General features: G+C 59.3%; 1 protein-coding gene and 2 long non-coding RNA genes across 8 annotated transcripts in view; 1 reads left to right on the top strand and 2 right to left on the bottom strand.

Moving 5' to 3' along the window:
• Window positions 1–22,137, bottom strand: part of TPCN2 (two pore segment channel 2) — a 66,240-nt gene that overhangs the window by 4,548 nt on the left and 39,555 nt on the right. The gene's annotated exons all lie outside the window — the stretch shown is intronic.
• Window positions 2,523–8,373, bottom strand: LOC140612580 (uncharacterized). Its single transcript, XR_012013736.1, has 2 exons — window positions 6,174–8,373; window positions 2,523–6,039 (listed from the first exon to the last, which is right to left on the bottom strand). It is a non-coding gene; the product is annotated as an uncharacterized lncRNA (long non-coding RNA).
• Window positions 11,093–21,510, top strand: LOC140612578 (uncharacterized). The gene is made up of 4 exons (XR_012013732.1): window positions 11,093–12,062; window positions 16,569–16,668; window positions 19,222–19,415; window positions 19,744–21,510. It is a non-coding gene; the product is annotated as an uncharacterized lncRNA (long non-coding RNA).

Raw genomic sequence — 22,137 nt, 5'->3', positions numbered from 1 at the left:
GAACCCCAGATTCCTGCTCCAGAGCTCCAGCTCCCCTCTCAACCTCCACCCACTTGGATGTCGGGGTCCACTTGCTCAGGAAGCACTCCCCTCCCACCGTGTGGCCCCGCATGGCCCCCCAGACCAGGAACTGGATTCCTGGAAGAAAGGCAAGGCTTGTCATCTTGAATTAGGACTGCCATGGGCTTTTGGGACCTTTGCTTTCAAAGGTTCCTTCTTCCATAAAATACTGCTAATAATAATCATTTATATTTACAATGGCATCGCAATGAAAACAAATTAACATTATATATTGCATTACTTCCTGCGGCTGCCATAACAAATTACCACGGAGCAGAAGCTCATTCCCTCCCGGTTCTGGAGACCAGAAGTCTGCAACTGCGATGTGGGCAGGGCTGCGCTCCCCCTGGAGGCTCTGGGAGGGGGGAACCCACTCTTCTCTTCTAGCTTCGGGGACTCCGGGCGCTCCTGGGCGGTGGCCGTGCCCCTCAGTCTCCGCTTCTGTGGCCTCCCTCCGTGTCTTTGCATGGCCTTCTTAGAAGGACGCCAGTCACTGCATCAGGACCCACCCTGGCCCACTGTGACCTCATGTCAACCAGTCACCTCTGCAAAGGGCCATGTTCCCAAATAACATCACTTCTGAGGTTCCCAGTGGGCATGAATTTTAGGGGGGCGCTATTCAACCCAGTACATATGTGAAAACGTTTCCTTCAACCCCAAAGTTCATCTTTTTAAATCTGATTTTTAAAGATATTAAAATGTTTCTCTGGGCTCAAGCAGTGTGCCCCCCCAGACGTCCCCCCCATCCCTGCTGCCCCCAAGCCCCCGGCTCACCCCCCCACTCCCGTGAGCCCCAAGCACAGGCCCCGCCGGTGCTTCCGTTCTTTCCCTCCGCCCCAAGCCCGGGCAGATGATACTCCCTGCTGCAGTCGGCTCCGTCCCGGGCACCTTCCCCCGGCCGCCCTGCACAAACGGCCCCGCCCGGGCTGCCACCCTCCGCCCGGGCTGCCACCCGCCCGGCTCAGGCTCCCGATACAAACGCGAAGGTTGGATTTTCTGGGCGCTGCTTTAATTTTTCAAATAGCAATCCAGTTACCAAGCGCATTGGCACCTGGGCCCAGTTCCACCACGACTTGGCAGGACCCGCGGGAGCCGCTGGCAGTGATGGATGCGGGGCCCCCGCCACCGCCCCGCCCGCCCCGGCCACCCGGCCACCCGCGCCAGCCCAGTGACCGCGAGCGCGCGGCCAGCCCCCGGCAGCTGCGAGGCCTGAGTGCCAAGACGCAGAGCGGGCTTCTCCCAGCGGCGGGATCCGGCTGGGCAGGCTGCCTGGCCTGGGCTCTGGGAGCCGTGCACAGGCCTCCCCTCCGCCAGGGGCTGCGCCGTGTGATGGGCTTCCTGCCCCCCCCGCCCCCGCCCCACGGTCCCACACTCCCTGGCCCCATCACCAAGGTAAAAGCGCTTCGAAAATAAAACCCAAGAACAGACACAGAGACCCAGAGCTGGAAGGAATTTCGCCATTAGAAGGTCCAGCCCTCTGGGGGGCATGGTCAGGGAAACCGAGGCCTGGGCCAAGAGGCCACAGAGCCAGGACTGGAACTGGGACCCGGGCTGTCAGAAGAGACAGGTACTCGGCGGTCGTCAGGAGGGTGGGAGCCGACCTGGCTGGGGCCACAGCCCACCTCCACCACTTGCTGGCTCTGCAACTCTGGACAACCCCGGGCCTCGGTCTTCCCACCCACAAAATGGGGGTAATGTGGCAGCCTTCTCAAGGGCACCATCAGGATGACGGGATTTAATCCATGCATGGGAACAAGCAAGCCCCAGCGACAAGTCAGCGTCACCGCATGTGGGATGCACAGCCCAGGAATGGCAGAGGACCTGAGTGGCAAGGAACAAGACAAGGTCCGTGGCAGGAACAAGACAAGGCAGTGCCAGGCAGCTCTACCTGGTGAGGCTGTCACCTGGATTGTTCATGCACCAACCCGCTATTAAGTGCCATCTGTATGTAAGCCACTGTCAGTGACACCAGCTTCCCAGCTGTGGTTCCCTGACTTGCAAGTATTGGCGATAGTACAAGATAGAGACTAAATTGGAGGGGCTTCAAGCCCCCCAAACATACCCAGAGGGGATGCAACCAGCTTGAGGACAGATCCCGTTCAGGCCTGTGCCCTTCTCATCACTACAGCCAGTGAATAGGGCACCAAAGGGCATCCCTTCTCCCCTGCCAGCCTCCCATGAAGCCTGGAGACCCCATCTTATCACCCCTTGAATGTCTCCAAAACTCCATCCTCCAACAGGTAAGCATCTCAACTGAGCCAGGGGTTACTTGAGCCCAAGGGGAGGGGACGGGACAGGTCAGAGGAGGAGGACATGGATGCTTCTAGACGGGCTCCATCTGACACAGCAGCCCCTGGCCATACACAGCAGGGGAACACTTGGGGATGAGACCCCCCAAAACCTGTTTTTTAAATTCATTTCACTTTGATTAATTTAAATTTGAAAACCGGAGCAATGTAAAATGGTTTTCTGCTTCACATAAGTTTATTGCTTTGGCAGGACATGGAAGGTTTAGCATCTGAATTTGAGATGTGCTGTCAGTACAAAAATAACACCCCGGATTTCGGAGAATTAAATCCGCGCAAAAGAATGTAAAATATCTTGTTAATAATTTTGATCTGATTACATGCTACAATAATATTTTGGATAGCTCGAGTTAAAGAAAATGTGATTAATATCCATTTTACCTGTTTCTCATTACTTTGTCAACATGGCTACTAAAAAAAAAGGTATTATCCTCCACACATTCGTAATTTATTTCTGTTGGGTGGGGCTGGTCTAGAGAGGAAAGAGGGGCTCCCCTCAGGCCCACGAGGGTACAAGCAGCTGCAGCACCCTCCTCGTCCCCCTCGCCCCCCGGCCTCAGAAGGCTTCCTAACCTTTGCTAGTTTGCTCTCCCTGAGGACGCCTATAAAGTAATGCTACTGAGTGAGAGCAGAGCCTCAGCAGGCTCCAGGCTCAGTGCAAAGCGCTAGCTGACTCTCTCCTGAATGCCCCGAGCACCCTGACAAGACGGGTCACATTGATCCCCTCTCAGAGCCCAGAGAGTTTAAGTAACTTGCCCAGGGTCACACAGCAAGATGGGAAGATCTTCCAGAAAAGATGGGAGCGAGGACAGGAGGACGAACAAGGACCCCACATGTCCTCCCTCACTCGGCAAAGGATTCTCGAGCGCCTTGCATGCACCAGGCTCTGTGTTTGCATGCGCACCCTCGTCCCCAAGCCCACAGAGCTGGCCTCCAGCAGAGGGCACAGGTGCCAGCCAACCTCATGTCTCAGGTGGAATGCTTGCAGAATCTGGAGTCCCACTGAGGCCCAACCTTGACTTTGGGCTACACTGGGGTGCAGATCAGCATGGGGAGCGGGTTTGAAGATGGCAGGGCACTCTGAGGGTGACTTCTCGCTGCAGGTGATCCAAGGCCCCAGCAGGATGGGAAGTCAAAAGCCAATTCTGCTCTCCAGCCCCCAAACTCAACCAGAGCATCCCTCCTCCACCCACCTAGATTGGGGCCACACAGAAGAGGTCAGGTCAGCAGCAGGGCTCTGCAGCCACCATTTCTGTAAACCATTGGTTCCTCTCACAGGGAGGTGGCTTGATTTGCCCCAGGTCCCAAGCCTGCAGGAGCGGGTCAGGGATGGGATGCAGGTGTTCTGGCTCCTTCCGCCCCACTCACGGCAGGTCTGCATAAGAGCAAAGGAGAACCTTCCACGGGAGGCCCAGAAGGGCATCCAACTGCAGTTCTGAGGTCACAGATCTGGGAGCACGCTGTCACCACAGAGAGGCACACAGAGGATGACTGGGGGACCCAAGTGCCTCTCCCTTGGAGCCCTGAGCGCGGCCCTGTCACCGGCCAGCACACAGAGCCCTGCCTGCTGCAGGGTGAGGGTTCCGACGCATAGCAGAGCTGTGAGTCAGCTAAGCAGCAGAGAGGAGGCGGGCTCAGCTGGCCTGGAGGGTGGGGAGCCGGCGTGAGGTCAAACCCTCCATGCAGAACCAGGGTAAACAGCAGCCTGGAACCAGCCCTCGGGCGGGCGTCATCGTCTAGGGCCTGGCCAGCGCCTGGGGGAGGAAGCACACCGGCCAGCAGGGGAAGGCACTTACTTGCCCAAGGTCACTTGGGGACTCAGGGTGGGACCCTGGGCTCCTGACACAGTGCTCTCTCTCAGCCGCCCAGCACTGCCCAGGCATGGCCATCTTTGTATGTAAACTGAACTTTGTCCATTAAACAGCATTTTAACTGCGTGGGAGGGCTGAGCTGGCTGCTCAGAGGCAGTGTCCTGCCGTGGAACAATGCACGACAGATGCGGGGGCAGATAAACCTGGTTCAAGACCTGGCTCTGCCTCAAACTGGCTGCGTGTCCTGGAGCAGACGTGCCAAGGGCCCACCACGGTGGAGATCCTTTTGCCTTTGCAGGGCTCCAAAGGGCCCCAGGATCATTTTTCTATCTCTTTCCTAAACCCACCTCTAGTCCCGCTAGTGAACTCCTACTTGCTTCTCAAAGCCTCAAAGCCTCAAAGCCTCCTCCTCCTGGGAGCCTCGCCCATCTCCCACTAGCATCTCAAGTCCAGACGGAATCAGGGGCTGTGTCCTCTGGTGTGCTGGGCCTGTTGCCCCTGACTGCAAATTCTCCAGGCACTTGGAATCATCCTCTTCCCTAATTCCCTCTTCCCTTGGATTCAAGGACTGACCCAGCTGCTCTCTGAGCACTGCCAGCCATCACCTCCGCGCCCGCCCCCCAACCAGGGTCTCTGGGGATGCGTGGGGGTTCCCTTCCCACCAGCTGCTTCTTGGCTCCTGCCATGCCCCCGCCTCGGCCCACCTCACCCCATGCCAGAGGGCACAGGTGCCAGCCAACCTCATGTCTCAGGTGGAATGCTTGCAGAATCTGGGGTCCCATTGAGGCCCAACCTTGACTTTGGGATACACTGGGGTGCAGATCAGCATGGGGAGTAGGCCAAGGAAAGAGAGGCTCCCTCAGCCAAGGCCAGCCACAGCAAGGGCAGAGACACCCAGAACCAGGAGCTAAGGACACAGAGAGAAGCTATGGGGAGCAGGGGGTTGGGCAAGGCCAGGGCATGGGGACCCACGACAAGGATGTTCCTATTGTCCCTAAATGTCCCCGAGGACAGAGATGTGACTGTGAGGTCCAGGCCAGTAGAGATAATTGGAGCCCCACCAATTTGCAGAGTGGGTGAGGGCAGAAACCCAGGGTGGGCTTGCTGGTGAGGGAGGAGACGGATGAGGGGTGTCTGGGGCAGGGAGGGCTCTGGGGACCCAGGCCATGCCACAGTGCCATCTGGGGAGACAGGCAAGGGCCTCATGACTCGCCCAAGGGCCCTTTCTGCTTCTTCTCTTCAAGGACGATGGGCCGCTGTCAGGGAGGAGGCTACTGAGCCGCTGGGGAGAAGCCCAGGGTGGCCACTCCCCTAGGGACACTCTGGGCCCAGGCAAGAAGGGCAGGACCAGGAGACTGGGTGGGGCTGCCGCCGACGGACAGGTGGGGCAGAGGGGACCATGGGCAGGCCACTTCACCTGTTCAGACCCTGTCTTTCCACCTGCTAGGCCATGGGAATAGCGGGGCCCTTCCCCACCCAGAGTGTCCTTCTGAGGGTTGAGATGACAAATGTAGTGTAACTGTGTGTGGGGTCAAGCCACCCAGTCACGTGGGGTCTGGCGACTTCAGTCATCCTCGTCACTCTCTGCTGTCAGCTACGAGAGGACAGGCCACGTTCCCAGCCTGTGTACGCCAGCTCATCCACCCTGGGAGGCTCCATGGCGGCTCGCCTGACAGACAAGGAAACTGAGGCAAAGGGAAGTAAATACCTTGTCACTCACACAGAGCCGGCACCCGGCTGGCCAGGATGGGGTCTGGGGTCCTGCCTGGACCACAGTGCATCCCCCGTCCTGCTCTGCTCAGCACTCTGACCCCCAGGGGTCTCCGGGCTCGTCTGGCACACAGCGGGGACTCAGAGAATGTCTGGTGGCAGTGAGCAAGGGGGAGAAGAAACAGACGACAGAGTTTGAGAGTCTTGTCACCAGCTCCCATCCTTCCCTTTCCCTAAACAGGACCCGCATCCCCAGAGAGGGCTCAGGCTCACGCTCAGCGCTTACCGTCCTGGCCCAGGCAGGTGGGGGCCTTCCAGACGGCGTGTGGACAGCGAGTGTCTCCCTGTCCACGGCCTGACACCTTCCCCACCAGGCGCCTGCTATGGGCTGAATTGTGTCTCCCCAGAAATTCATATGTTGAAGCTGGAACCACTAGCACCTCTCAGGAGATAGTCTTAAAAACAGAAATTAAGGGGACACCTGAGTGGCTCAGCAGTTGGGTCTCTGGCTTTGGCTCAGGGTGTGATCCCACGGTCCCGGGATCGAGTCCTCCATCTGGCTCCCCACATGGAGCCTGCTTCTCCCTCTGCCTCTCTCTCTCTCATGAATAAATAAATAATCTTAAAAAAAAACGGAAATTAAGTGACAGTGAGGTCCCGGGGGGTGGGCAGGGTGCTAATCTTTATGACAAGAGATCAGGACACAGACACGCACGGAGGGGCGACCCCCTGAGGACCCAGGGAGAGGACAGCCGTCCACACACGCAGAGGCCTCAGGAGGAGCCCACCTGCCTGCGCCCTTCAGAGCTGCTAAGGCAGCCAGAGGAGGACTCCCGGTGGCAGCCCCGTGCCCACGGCCCCATGCGGTGGCCCAAAGGCGCTGGCCGGAGAGCGCGTCGCCGCAGGGGAGCGGCCCCAGCATGAAGCTCCGAATGTGGGACAGCCATAGCCTCTCACCAGCCCCCAGCTGAGGCACCAGTGTCCCCACTCTACGGGTGAGACCAAGGCCTCAGGTACACAGCATGCATGCTCGACGTCTCACAACCAACAAGTCGCAGCCGCTCACCCACACCTGCCCCCCAGGGGGCCGAGTTGGCTTGCGAGGGGCTGACTGACGAGGCTCCGAGCCCGTGAGTCCGGAGCAGCAAGTGCAGAAGGTCTGCTCTGCTCACGCGGTCCAGGGTGCGAGGGGCGGTGCCTGGCCCCGGGGAGGCATTCAGAGAGTGTCGAATGAATGAGTGTGCAGGTGAGTAAATGAATGAAGGAGTGAATGACCGGAGGTGTCAGTGCCAGGCTGGTCCAAGGCCCAGGTCTGTATATTTGAATGTGGCTCCGCGGCTGGATGGCCTGCCTTGCAGAGGCGTCAGCTCCGCTAGCCGCAGAGCAAGGACCTGGCGGGGCTACCGCAGAGCTGACACAGTGCTGCTCTCCCCCTGGCTCTCGGGCCCTCAAAGCCCATCTTCCCTCAATCCTGCCCCCAGCACCAGCCCAGAGGCACCCCGACTGCCTGCCCCAAGAAGCCTGGGCCCCTTAGAGGCACCTGAGCAGGCAGTGGTGAGAGTCGGCCCAAACCCTCATGATCTGGGAGACGAGAGCCTTTGCCATTTGTATCAGTTAGGATGAAGCGTGATCACATGTGACTTTGCTATCACATAAGGCAGATCAGAGATTGGTCACCCCGAGGCTCCGAGGAGTTAGCCACATCCCAGCCTCTTTTGCACTTGCTGATACACCAGCCCCAGGGTGTGGCTCTCATCCTCAGTCTAAGGTGGCTGCAGGAGCTCCAGCCCTCACATGCACATTCCCAGCAGCAGGTTGAAGGAAGGGAGGACAGGGGTTCCTTTTAGGGACACATCCTGGAAGACCCACTCTGCTTAGACCTCCTTGGCCATAACTGAGGCACACACTCAGCAGTAGATCATGGTGGTAGTGACTCCTGATTGTTCATGCTTCTCTGTGTGCCTGCTCTCGGAGTGACATTTCTCCACCCCTGAATCTGGGCTCAGCCCTGTGACCTGCCTTGTGCTTTATCTCTGGACAGAAGGAGCGATACAGGCAGAGGTTTGCAAAGAGCTTATGCATTCAGGCTCACTCTCCTGGTCCTGGGACCCCCCACCCCCTGCCAGCATGGGAACAAGCCGCCTCAGCTGCCCCCAGCATTCCAGTCCCTGAAATAGGGGCAAGGCCCACCTGGGCCACCCAGCCCCAACCAGGCCAGCTCAGAAGAGTCCCCCAGCCAGCTCACAGAGTCACAGGAAATAACAGATCCTGCGCCGTGTTAGGCCACACAGTTGGGGGTGCTTTGTTACACGGCAACAGCTAGCTGTTTCATATCTCCAGCCGAGAGATGCTGGGCAATAGAACCTGTTAACTGGGTCACAAAGTCCCCCACAAGGGTTTCTGTGTCTAAAAGGAAGGGGAGAGTGAAGGTCAGGACAGGCTGGATAGGAGCCCCCGCCACTCACAGAGGCCAGTTCTGCTCTGGCCTGCCCCCCGCCCCCCCACCGAGCCCAGAAGACAGGCCCAGTGCACACCCCCAGCTCATTGCCAGAGAGATTCAATCCCTGTGCCCCCAGGTGCTGAGGCAACAGCTAGGACGGAGGCTCCGAGCTGGCCCACCAAGGCCCCGCCACCCACCTCCCCCTGAGTGTCCAGTGCAGCGGCAGTGCGCCAACAGGCACCCCGTCCCTCCATTCTGGACTCAGAGCCTGCCCGGCTCCCACGCACAGCCTCCCTGAAGGCCCAGGCCGCTGCCCCACCAGCCCTGCACACCCACCTCCTCCTCCAGCCCAGGCGTCCCGGGCAGCAAGTGGCAACCAGCTCTCGGGGTCGGCACTGACTCCAGCATGAGGGGAAGCGGCTGTGTGACCCCCGTACTGACCACTCAGCAGGACCTCCGTTACCTGCTGGCCTTGGGGACGGGAGCAGAGAGAACGGCCCCGGAACTGTGCAGAGGCTGCATGTGACAAGAGCAGAAAGCTCGCTGCACTCCTGAGCCGCCCAGCCGCCCCCCTGGGAGAGCGAGAAGCCAGCTGTGCCGGGCATCCCGGGGCCTGGCAATAACTCCTGCTGAGCCAGGACCACCCCCACCCTCCACATCCCCTCCTCTACCTCAGTTTGCCTGGCTGTGAAATGGGATAGTTAGACCAGCTCAGGGCCCCCCGGGCCGGGCTGGGGAAGAAGGGGCACCAGAGCACTCTGGTGAAGGCCTGCCCCACCTAAAGGGCGTGCACCTCTTCACCGCCAGACAGGTGCCAGCCAGTGTTGCCAGGGCATATAATCTAGACTTAGTTGTGAAATCTCCAGTAGTGGAGTGAACGGTGGCCCCCAAAAAGACATGTCCAACTCCTAATCCCCAGAACCTGTGAATATGACCTCATTTGGAAAAAAGGTGTCAGCAGGTAGAGAACTAAAAGAAGAGTCTGGAGACAAGGTCATCCTAGAGGGCACAAAACCCAGTGACAAGTGTCCTTAGAAGGGCAGAAGGCAGAAAGAAGAGAGACAGCCACTGGCAGGGACTGCGGGCACCCGTGGGCAGCTGGAAGAGGCAGGAAGGACCCTCCCTGCAGAGCGTCCAGGGAGAGCGAGGCCCTGGCACTCCTCGAGCTCCGGCCTGCGGCCTCCAGAACTGGGAGAGATGGATTTCTGTGGTGCTAAGCTGGCCCGCTGGTGGTCCTTTGTTACAGCCACCCCCAGGACACTGACACCTCCTAGCAGGATGCTGGCTCGTTCCTTGTATGACTCCTAAAGGAACCAATGTCAGTGCGCACATCGGCAGCCCCCTCGCCCTGAAAGCCCTGGTCAGTGGGGCCAGGACTCCGGACCACGGTGCCTAGGAAACTGTGTGACGCTGGGGGTAACTCAACCCTTAAAGCCTCTCGCTGCCCCTTCGCTAACGTGGAGTCAGACAGTGGCAGCGCCTCCTCCGTGGGGCAGCCAAGAGGCCACACGAGGTAACCCGGCTGCAGAAAACTGAAGTGCCTCTGCCCACTAAATGGTGGTAGTCACAAAAAGCCACTTGGGGTCCTGAGTCTTGGATGTGACAAGGTTCCCACGTTCCCTGCTCACACTGCCTCCCCCAGCTCCCTAGACCAGACACGGCGGCTGTGGACGCACGGCTGTGGACGCAGACCCAGGCCCGGAAGGTTCTGCAGACACGGGCACCTCTCGGGCCGCACCAGCTGTCACATGCCCAAGGTGCCAAGCTGGTGAAAGGCCACCCTCCCGCCCCTGGCACCGCCGCCCACTGCAAACGCCCGGCCTGAGTTGGTGCCAGCAGCTTTCAGGGCTGTCATGTGCCCGGGCAGTTGGCGGCAGGCCGGTCAAGGGGCCCTGCCCTCCGCCTCCCCTTGGCACACCTCTGATTCGGAGGAATGTGTGTGTGTGTGTGCTTTTTATTCCTTCAAGGGGAAAAAGCTCTCTCTCGGCAGAATTCCTCCTGGGACCCCGGCTGTGGGCTGCCGGTGAGGGATCCTGGGCCCACGGGGCCTCTGCAGGGACCCTGGCCCCTCGGCCTTCACACAACGTTCCCTGAAACCACGAGGCGCCCCTGGCTTGGGCAGCTGTGGGGCCGGGCTCCCAGGCGGGCTGGAGAGTCGGCCCCCGCCGGCCTCAGATCCCACCCAGGAGATGCTGAATCCCAGAAGCCAGCTGCTGACCTTGGGCAGGTTCTCCTCCTCCGAGCCTCAGGCTCCTCATCCCCAGAATGGGAATATTCCGCACGGCTCTGCCGGGGCTTGCACCCCAGGAAGCCGTGTTTTTCCTCATCCAAATAGGGACACCCTGTTTGTGCACTTTTCGGGGGGACAGCTAACTGTGACGCCAGGATGGCGGGTGTCGCTGGAACTTTCGGGCAGGCTCCGCTCAGATAAGAACGTTCTTGGCTCAGGTCTCCCGAGATAAACCCTTGATAAACCAGCGCCGGAGCTCCCGCTTTCTCCCAGCGGCAGCTGCGTGCCCAGCAGCCCCACGTGGAGGTGCGTCTTCAGAGTCGGGGTCCAAGGAGGGAAGGGCAGGCCTGAGGGCAGACCTGACTGAGCCCCTGGGCAGCTCAGTCATGAAGCATCTGCCTGGGATCGAGTCCCACGTCAGGCTCCCTGCTCAGCAGGGAGGCTGCTTCTCCCTCTCCTTGCTCATGCTTTCTGTGGCTATCTCTGACTCTCTAATTAAATAAATAAAATCTTTAAAAAAAAATTTCACTGTGGAACAATCCTGCTTTGGGACCCTTGTGACACAGCCCTTTTGTTTCTGGCACTTTCTCTCTTACCTATATTCTGGTGCCAGTGAAAGGAAATCATATTTCGGGCCCATCTCAGCACCGTGGCTTCTTGCTGGAGCCCAGGTTCCCAGGCAGAGGGGTTTCTGTTCCAGAGGAGCTGGAGGTCACCGGTGACACCCACAGGTCCTGCTGTCATCACAAAGTGACCAAGGAACTGTCTGGCCGGGGACCCCAGAGGACCCCAGTGTATCAGCTTGGGCAGCTCCAAGGGAGCCCCCAAGGGCATGGAAGCAGCCCCCTGCTTGAAAAGTGAGGACACAGGCCCAGAGAGGCCAGATTCTGGCCCCAAGTCACCCAGCAAGAGGGGGACAGAGCAGAACGGGAACCCAGTGCCTGACACAGGTCCTCCCCACCCCATCCGGAGTGAGGGCTGAAGAGGAATGGAACAGCATCTTCCCACAACACCCGTCTTGGAGCAGGTTGGTCTTTTTACTCCCCATCGTGGTTCTGGGCCCCACCCGCCAACCAGCGGCTTCCCAGTCCCTCTGCAAATGCTACTGCATCTCCTGTCTCCATGAGTAAAAAAGTCAGGTTCAGGGAGGTCAGGTGACTTGCTCGAGGCCACACAGCAGGTGGTGCAGGCCCAGGCCCAGGTCTGGCTGCTTCCCTGAACTTGCTCTCGGCTGCTCCCGCCTGTCTCTGCCGTGCACACCTGGCTCCCATCTTCCCGAGGGAGGTGGCATGTGTGTCTCTGTACACCACCAGGTGTGCACCCACCCATTCGTCCTCAACAGCAGCACTCAGAGCTGACTCCGGCCCCAAAGCACTCAAAGGTGGAAAGACGCCTGGGAGCGCCCATTCGACAGGGAAGACAGGTCCCTAGGAAGACAGTGATGCATGTGGACCCATCGTCAGAGCAGGCTTCCTGAAGACAAGGAGTCCGGGTGCACCGGCCAGGTGAGACAGCAGGTACCCAGGGACAGAGCAGGGACCGGCAAGGCCATGCCCCGGGGGGTCCTGGGAGCCACCTGGCTGAAGGAGGCAGGCTGTGTGGGACCTTTTATCCGACCAGGACTTGGAGCTTTTCTCTTAGATTTTTATCTTGAGGAGCCATAGAAAGTTCTAAGCCCCTGGTGAGTTATCAGATTTGCCATCTGGAAGTGTCCCGTGGAGACCACAGTGCCCGGAAGGAGAAGAGGTGGGGGGCGCAGGGGCCTGAGGCCGGGGCGGGGAGGAGGGAGGCAGAGCAGTGAGCTGAGTGAGGGGCTGTGGGCTGGAGAGACGCGTGTCTTGGGGAGGTTGGGTCGGCGAAAGGAGGGGAGCGGTCTGGGGAGCACATTTTTTTAATGTCTTGCAACTGCCTTTGGATTCTGCAAGAGAAGGACATTTCTGGCAGTTTGGCAGAAAATTCAGTGAATGCAAAAAATGAGCATGTGATTGCAAGGGCGGCCCCTTCACTCTCGCCTCGGCCGAGGGGCCCGACTCTGGAGTGCGAGGAGCCATTTGGGAGACTTTCCACCCCACCCGGGGTGGGACTCCGGCAGGAATGTTCCACAGGGAGAGGATGTCAGGACGCTGGCCGCAGGGAAGGCAGAGTGGTGTCCCCGAGCCACGGAGGAGGGGCACCCCCTCCCGGGGTTGCCCAGCACACACAGCGCACAGGGGTGGGGATGGCCCGGACCCAGGCGCCCAGCCCCGGGAGGGAGGACCATGGGTACGGGGGCTCGAGGGGCGCCGGGACCCCCGAGAGTGTCAGTGCGCGTCCCCGCCGGGCCCGGCCCCTGGCCTCGGGGGAGCGGCCGCCCCAGCCATGGCCCAATGGGTAGGCGGAATCGGCACGCTGCACGGAGCTCTCCTGGGCCAGAATTTGGAATGCCACACGTAGCAAACAGTTAATGATCAACCGGTCACCCCTATCCAAAAGCCCTAGAACTAATAGCGCTATAAAATGTGTAAAATATCTGCCCCCGACCAGACCAGACATGACAACCAGGGAGGGAACGTTTCTGGGTTTCCCCTTTCCCTAACCTTGTTCTACAAGGTGGGCCTGTGGGAAAAGTTCCCCTCAGCAAGCCATCTATCTGGGGAAGATTCCCACGCACTTGATCACCCTCCTGCCCCACGGCCGGGCCCCCGTCCCCCTGCGGCCATTGGGACACGTATACTTTCCCCAGCTGCATATGGTTGGGGAGAGAGCCTAGAGGTTTTGACACAGAGCAGGTCTCTGCCCCTTGAAGGAGAGCTGGAGGCGCATCAGGTCGGGCAGTGGATTCATCCTCACGAGCCCCACAACCTCTCCACCCTGCCCTGACACCCGGGGAAAGCACCTTCTCCAGAGCTGCTGACTTTTGCCAATTTATATGCTAATTCCAGAAATGATTCTTCCTACATTAAATAAAAGCTGAGGAATGTTCCAAAGGTCCGAACAGATTGTACCATGAACAGACAGGGGAAAGCCGCGCGGATCCTGCCCACAGGAGTTCTGAGCGTGTGAACTCACTTCCAGCACACACACACACCTAATTTTAGGTCCACGTGCTCCTTCAGCTGACTTGGTCAAAGTAAAACTGCTTCGGCATCTAAAGCCTCCAAGTGCCCATCTTGACCTTGAGGTCCCCTTTCAGAGTAACCTTCTGAGAAAACAAACGTTGCAGGAGAAGGTGGAGGGGTCCCCACCGAGTCCGCACCCCTCCAGAGTGATTGACAGACTCAGGCTATGTCAGTGTCATCCCCTGACCCAAGACCTAAGCCCCCGGCATCCTGGACAGCCTCCCCGTGGCCCCCACCGTCCCTGCAAACACATCAGCTTTCTGGATGTTCCTCCCACCTCCCCAAGACCTTTCTGCTTCAGAAGCCTGCACACATTCTGTTCCCCCCGCCAGAATTGCTCTTCTTCACTCCCTTGACCAGATTACTCCAACTCATCTCAGCTTAGAGAAGCCCACCATGACCATCCGATGTGGTGAGGCCCCAGCTAAACACCCCATGGCACTGCATTTTCCTTCCTGGTGCTCCTCACAATTCTAGTGGAATTAGCTATATGATGATTTGTTCAGGGTCTGTGGCTGACATTCAATGGCGAGAGCAGAGACCAAGTCTATCCTATATCCTCAGTTTAGAAGAATGCTTACCATAGAATGTAGGGGTGGGGGAGACATGAAGGGAAGGAGGGAGGAAGGGATGTCTGGATGAATGGATGGATGGAAGGAAGGAAAGATGAGTAGAAGGATGTTGGATGGATGGATGGGTGATGGAAGGATGGATAGATGAATGAATAGATGATGGATGGAAGAATGGATGATAGATAATGGATGGATGGAAGGGTGGATAGATGAATGGATAATGAATGGCTAAATGAATGGATGGATGGACGGATGGATGGATGGATGGAAGGATGGAAGGAGGGAGGGATAATAGATGATGGATGGGTGAGTGGATAGATGTTTGGATGAAGAGAGAAGAAAATGAAGGGAGGGACAGAGGAAGGATGAGAGCTTGGATGGATGGGTGGGTAGATAGATCGATGGATAACATTGGTCACCCTCCAAAAAGATAACTAATTTTGGTAGAATAATTTGCATTTTCTAGAGCCAAGCAAGTACCTCAGTTCAGCAGGCCCTAATAGGCCCTGTCTCCTTCTCCTTGTCTTGGGAAGCAGAGGCTCCCAGGAGGCACCCTCTTGGCCTCATTTCTCATTGCTGGGCATCGCTCACATAGCTCCCCCTTAGAGTGCCTGTACCACCATTTCCCACATCCAAACCCCACCCCCAGCTCAAAGCCCTCTTGCCCAAGGACCCTAATCTCCACCCGCACACCCGGAGCAGAGGCTGGGGTGCCCCGGCCTATCACCCCTCACTTCATGCTCGGTGCACTGAATGGGCAGCTGCCCTGCCCTAGGGCACATGCGGGCTCTGGCCACCAGGTTCCAAGCAGTTTCCAGGCTCTGCTGCCTCCCAGCACAGGGACCCAGGGGCAGAACTTTCCTTTCTGAGCCTCAGCGTCTGTAAGTGTTAAAAGGGGATCCCTTGGGGAAGCGGTAAGGATTGAGTGTGGTAAAGTGTGTGCAGCGCCTGGCACATGAGATGCTCAACATGCAGTCAACGGGCGTGTTCATCGACCGATTCAGCAGAGCCTCCAAAGGGAGCAGCGACTCTTGGGGCGGGGGGAGCCAAGGCAGACTCCTGTCACCCCTCTGGGATGAAGGGCCGTTTCAGCAGAGTCCCATGACCACATCTCCACTCGTGGCTGCTGCTCAGCCTTAGCCCCCCACTGAGTGAATGAAACCGGCCTCCCCTCTCGGTTGTTTTCAATAACTGGTGGTGCCTCATCAAAGGGATTGCCCTGGTGTCTCCCAGAAGCTCCTGCAAACTCAGAACCATTCCAGAGCCCAAGGTCAGGGGTGGCTCCAGTGAGTGCTCATCTCCAGATTGTCCAGCTCAAAGGCCACGGATGCCACAGCCGTCAGGGCGAGCCTTAGTAACAGGCATCTTCTCTCATCCCGCCTCTGCTCAAGCTTGCAGGGGTTCCGCTCAGTCACACACAAGTGAAGTCACTGCGCTGGTCTACAAGGCCACGTGCTCGCCCCACCAGCACCTTATCTGCCCCCTCATGCGGCCCCCTGCACGAGCCTGGGCACCTGGGCCAGGCTCTCCTCAGGGCCTTTGCACAAGCTGCTCCTTCTGCCCGGAAAGCTTTTCCCCCAGATCGCCACATGGCTTCCCCATCCCTTCCTTCCTACAGGTCTCTGCTGAGAGGGCCCTTCATCCAAGAGGCCTTCCCTGACCCACTGGAAATGCGGCAGCACCGCTGGCCCAACCTGAGCCCCCACCACAGCCCCACCACCATCCGGCCCAGCAGACACTCCCTGGTTCTCACCACTTACCCACCCGGGCTCCGTTCTCTTGTTCTTGGCGCCCAGCAGGTGCTCAGTAAGTGGTGACTGAGTGGATGGATGGATGAGGAGATATCCATTCACTTAGTAATAATAATAATTAACAGTGATCATAGTGACCAATAAGTGGCTACACATTGATCAATAAACAATAAGTATGTGATTGTGGGTTATGGTAGGACTCCTAAAGGGGCAGGAGCAGGCACTCTGATGAGCACCAAGGACCAATTCTCAGGAAGCTGAGCTGCCGCCTGAAAGATGCATATAGGTGGGGAGCGCCTCGGGCAGAAAAATGTGTGCAAATGTCCTGGGGCAGCGGTAACCGATGACCGCAGGCTGGGCGACTCAAAACAACAGAAACGTATTCTCTCCCAGCGTGGGGGCCAGAAGTCCGGAACCCAGGTGTGTGCAGGACCACGCTCCCTCTGGAGGTGCTGGGGGATGGCCTCGCCTGCTCTTCCAGCTCCTGGGGCTCCAGTGGCCCTGGTGTCTTGGCTGCGCCCCTCCAGCCTCACCTCTGTGGTCACGTGGCCCCTCCTCTCTGTGTTCTCTCCTCCTCTGTCTCTTATAAGGACACCGGGCATTGGACGTGGGACCCACACGGATAGGCGAAGACGGTCACATCTTATGATCCCTGGACTTGATGACTTCCGCAAAGACCCTCTTTCCTGAGTAAGGTCATGTCCACAGGTTCTGGGGTTGGGACTTGCACAGATCTTTCTGGAGCCACGACAAACGTCCTGGGCAAAGCCCTGACGAGGAAGGTGGGTGTGACCAGGGATGACCATCCCATGGCACTGAGGAGTGGGGGCTGAAGAGACCCCTCCTCACAGACATGAGCTGAGATGGAGGAGGCTGATGACCAGGGGCAGCATTCAGGCAGGGCCTGCACCGGCCATGCTCACCACACATCCCTGGGCCGATGTGGTGCTCAGCAAACCCTGGTGCTCAGCAAACACAGCAGCAGAAGTGGCAGGGTCTTTCTCAGTGTTCCTCAGCACGAAAACAGTACCCCAGGCCCCGAAGTATGCTCTGTGAGAGATCCAAGGACCCTCCCCCAAATGAGCCCAGGGGTCCTCTCCCCGTACAGCCCAGGCTGCTCTTTGCCTCCATGGGTCTTAGCTTCCCCAGGACAAGGGGGTTCAACACAGAGGCCTCCACAGGCACTTCCTGTGTAAAGTTCTCAGTTTCCAAAAACATGAGGGACGCCCCGTCCAGAACGTGCCTGCCCGGCGCCTTCCACCGGGTCGTCCACTCGCTGGGCAGCAGGAGCCAGGGGCCTGCCCGCCCCTCCCTACGCGTCAGCCCACTCCCGCCTCCCCGTGTCACCATCCCGGCCACACGCACACCAGGCCCTTCGTCCTCTCCGCCTGGACGTCCTGCTCGGGACCCCCTTCCTTCCACCCAGGGGCTGTGATCCCCCAGCCCCCAAGGCTGCCGCTCGCCGTCCCCGCCGGTCTACCTAGGCCAGACCCCACGCAGCCGCACACGGCCGTCCCCACCCTGACAGCCCCGCAGGGCGCTGGCCCGAGCGGGACGGTGGTGAGCAGGAGGCCGGTGGCCACCGCGGGCGGGAGGCGGTTACAGGCCCAGAGAACCGCCCGGAGGCACCTTCCCACGAACGCCTCCCCGGGGGACGGGCCTGGGAGGCAGGGCCAGCGGGCCTCGGGGGCCTGGGCAGCGGCTTTGCGCCTGGATCTGGATGAACTGGTAATGCAAAGGCCCTCACTGGGCGACCGAGCTGGGCAAACTGGAAGCGCTTCAAAGAGCTGGGCGCGCGGCCGGGCTGCCGATTCACACGGCCACGGCCAAGGCCGCACAGTCGCCCACGCCGCCCACCCCCGGGCCCGGCGCCCGCCCCGCAGCCCCCCCGGACCGGCACGCGGAGCGGGGCAGCGGGGCAGCGGGCGGCTCCCACCGGCGGAGCGCAGGCCTCTTGCTCCGTCAGATATTAATCAAACGCATCCTGATAATGATCAATGGAGGCGGCTTGGCAGCGCGGGCCTGGCGGGCCTCCAGGCCCACCTCCAGCTACAGGAAAGACGAGGATGGCAAAAGTGATCCTTGGCAAGGGACAGCGCATTGTCCCACAGCTGTGGGAAAGTGCTCGGTACGCAAACATTTCCTTAAGACGAGCTTACAAGGAAATGTTCACGATGGCCTTATTAAAGACCAGCGGCCTGGCTCAGCAGCACGAAAATAACTGCAGGCCCAGCCACATCCCCGGGAGCCCCATCAGTGGCGGGTGGGGTCACCGCAGCAGCGGCGGTCACGGAGGGCTCTGCAGCACTTTGCGTGGCCCTACCACTTGCACACGTCTCCAAGTGGGCCAGGGGCAGGGGGCAGGTGGGGGAGCCCAGGGCCCCTCCCACCACAAGCGCACTGGAAGCCCCCGAGGACCCCGGGCTGGCAGAGATGGGGAGTGGGCTGTGGCAGCAGGGGGCCCCCGGGCTGCCACGCAGGAATGTCGGGGCCTGGCTCACTTTCTGAACCTGCCATATGGCCCTGCGTCCCGGGACCCAGGCTGGTAGCCAAGGAGGAGCCCTGGGGCTGGGTCCGCAGCACTCTGGGCCGCTGCATGAAGCCATTTGTCAAAGGTGTTTCCCAAAAGCTTCTCTGGAAGGAACTGCCCTTTGCGAAGCCGGCTTGGGCTTGAGCCAGGCAGAGACATCTGGGGGCTCTTGGCAAAAGCGCCAGCCATCCTGAGATCAAAAGTCCCTCTCCTGGTTATCCTTGCTTCTCTGTGCCAGGTGAGCACGCTGCGTGGGCACCCGCGGCTGGGTGAGGCCGGGGCTGCTCACCCAGACGACGGCACGGCGGTGGGGGGCTGACCACAGGTGTGCCCTGCCGATCGCCCACATCACAAAAGATCCATGGCGGGGGTCCCTTTAAACAGGAGCTCCCCCAGGACACTGATGTTTGTTCAGGGATCATTAGCTGTTTGATGGAGAGGCCCAGAGCAAGGCTGTGTAAAGCCGGGGGGACGGGAGGCCCTGCCAGCTGACATGGCGTCAGCATCTAGAAGGAAAGGTGGCCAACGCGGGGATGAGGGATTCCCATGGAAAAGTGAAGTTGAAAGTTAAAAGGCAAAAAGTTAATCCCCCACCCTGGGACCCGCTTTCTGGGACAAGGAGCGCTGTCCCGAATAAACGCATACTTTTCGAGGTGCGGGGCAGACAGGGAAGCCTGGCTGTCACACTGCCCATGTCTGTCTTCCTACCGCAGACCAGTCTGGTGGTGGCCCCGTTGGCGTGGACGCTGGGTGGCCCAGCATCCTGGCAGCCCCCGCATCTGACAGAAAGACGCTGAGACGTTGCTTGTGCCACGAAGCCCTGCACCTGCCCCTCCTGACTCACCTGCTGCCCACCTGCGACAGATTTCGTCTCCAGACATGACTGATCATTATGCTTGACCCCCAGGTTCATCTTTAAGGCACCTGCCATGAATATTGCCAATAAAACCTGTGTGGGACCAAAGTCGGTGGGGGGTGGGACTAAATCCTCAAGACTCTCCTTGGCCATCTCCGAGGGGGCTGGCCCCACGTTCATCTCCCCACTCACCTCTTCCCTGTCCTCCCTGCAAGTCGGCCAGGTAGGGACTATCCCCTTCTGCGAGATAAAGCAACCAAGATGAAAAGGGGTTTGTGCAGCCAGTGGGCAGCGGCACTGGGACCCTCGGCTCTTCCCAAAGACTCTGCTCCTGGTCTCACTCCAACCATCTCTTCTCCATCCTTTCTATTTGCTTCAGGGAATCAGCAACTGACACCGGTGTGGTGGAGAGCAACAACCCATTTCACAGATGCAGACACCGAGGCCCAAGTGGGTGCAATAACTCACCTGAGGCCAACCAGCTAGCAACTGGCAAGACCAGGATTGGAACTCAAATGGGACACCCCTCCCCTGGGGCCTCTGGAGGGAGGTGGCCCTACTGACACCTGGACCTTGGACTTCCCTCTGGCCTCCAAGCTGGGAGAGACCCAATTTCTGTTGTTTAAAGTTACCCCATTCGTGGCACTTTGTCACAGCCGCCCTGGGAAGTAAGACACCCCAGCCCCCCCGTGTCTGGGGGAGGGGCCGTGTCGGTCATCCCACCCTGCCATGTGAACTTCCTGTTCTGGCCACGTTATCTGGAAACTGAGGATGTGGCTAAATTTTGTTCTGGGGGGAAAAACAGAAAAGCAGGTGCCAGAACTCTCCACTTAAGCAGCACAGATCCCGGGGCCTTGGAGATACCTCTCGGGGCGGGCTCCCAGCCCGCAGCCAGCCGGCCCTTCTCTCCCCACCCCCGACCCTGCCTCACCCTAGTGTCCAGCCTGGAGCTCCCCCACCCCCACCCCACCGCTGGCCACCTCCACCAGGCTGGAGCTGAGAAGCAGAGATCCCCTCCCGCATACCTTCACTGCCATGTGGTCGAGCAGAGTCACTGCCTTTTAGCTATGCGGCAAACTATGTGCCCGGGGACAAGCAGGACCATTGGGTCCCCAGGGCCCCCAAACACATTCTTTGCATCTCAAAAAAATGCCAAAGGCATCTGATCAGAGTGAGATTGTTCCCCGAGTGAGCGCGGCCTGCGAGGCCTTCCTGGAGCCTGCGAGCGGCCCGGAGTCACCGTCTCCGGCCTGCGGCCAGCCTGCCAGGGCCCTGGAAGGAGAACCCGCCTGTTTTCCGTCACCACACGCCACCTGCAGACCCTCCGATGCTGACGACGCCCCTGGTTCTGAGCCCACATGGCTCTCCTTGTCCTCACTGGGGTGGCTCTTAGCCCCAGGCAGGCCCTGAAATAACTAATTCCTTTTGTCCGCTACAGTGGCCAGCATGTTGGCTTGTGGAAGCAGGCAGCCCAGACATGCATGGGGGCCAGAGCAGGTCGGGGGTATTCCAGAATGTTCTGAGCCTCAGTTACCTTCTGTGAGACAGAAATGAGAAGGCACGAGCGTGCATGGTGCACTGCCCCACAGAAGGAGCAGGCGCCAGGGGTCCCTCAGGGTCAGCTCTGGGGCTGGCCCTGCACCCCAAGGTGTATCTGGTCACTTTTTCCCAAGGATATGGCCTTAAGGCACCTTCCGCTGCCCTCCTTGTCAACGTCTCCGCTGCACCTGTCCTCAGGAGGGGCTGGCTCTGCACACAGAAGAGATGGGATCTGTGCCCTTGTCCCCTCAAGGCCTGTCATCCTAGCTATGCCCGAAGTGCCCGAGTCCCTCCTCCTGGGCCTGGGCGCACCCCCACAGCGCCCCCTCCCACCCAGCAGGGGAAGGCGACAGGAGCTGAGCCAGCCAGGCTGCCATCAGGACCCCCAGGGCCTCCTGGGCCACCTGTTGTCTGGCACCCAGGGGATCAGAGTAGCCAGGCTCCCTCCAGTCCCTCCGCCAACCAGGTGTTATGGGGTCTGAGCCCCAGGCCCAGCTGACAACAACCCCTTGTGCATGAGGCTCAGCACACCCCACAGCTGGGTGCAGATCACGCAGCCCTTCCTGGCTGGACCCTGCCTGGGCCGGGTGGCCACACACACACACACACACACGGGGGAACCTGGGAAAGCGAGGCATGGCCAGAGCACTCTGCCCTCTCACCCCCACCCCTGGCTGCTCAGAGGCAGAGCAGGGAGGCTCAGGGCTGGGCACAGGGTCAGACATCCACTCATTCATTTGTTCACTTAGCCGCTGGGAATTTACGGAGCACCTACCACATGCCAGGTAGTATTCTGAGCACTTGGGACTCAGCAGTGAATAAAATAACGTCCTTGCTCTGGTGGAGTTTACAGTCCAGTAAGGGGAAGCTGTGAACAGAATCTATACTACAAAGTGTTCACCACACCAGACAGACAACGGGACAGGACAAGGAGGAAGTCAAGGCAGGTGGGGCAAGGCGGGGCGGGGTCTGACACTGTCAGGATGGGGTGCTGGATGTGTAAAGGCCCTGGGGCACATGCTCAAGGAGCTGTGGTGAAAGGTCACACAGAAGAGATGTGGGGCAGAGAGGGGGACGCCCACAGAGAGGCAGACTTCTGGGGAATCAGGGCCGCATGAACAGAGCATCCATAGAAGTGTAAGGTCTGCTGAGCCACAACAGATCACCCAGGAGAGACCCATGTCACCCATCCACCCCCCAGCACCCAGATTTCCTCTGCAGATGTCAGGTATGG

The sequence above is a fragment of the Canis lupus genome, chromosome 21, assembly GCF_048164855.1.
Source record: "Canis lupus baileyi chromosome 21, mCanLup2.hap1, whole genome shotgun sequence".
NCBI classification, from domain to species: domain Eukaryota; kingdom Metazoa; phylum Chordata; class Mammalia; order Carnivora; family Canidae; genus Canis; species Canis lupus.
This window is presented reverse-complemented; position numbering and strand designations above follow the sequence as displayed.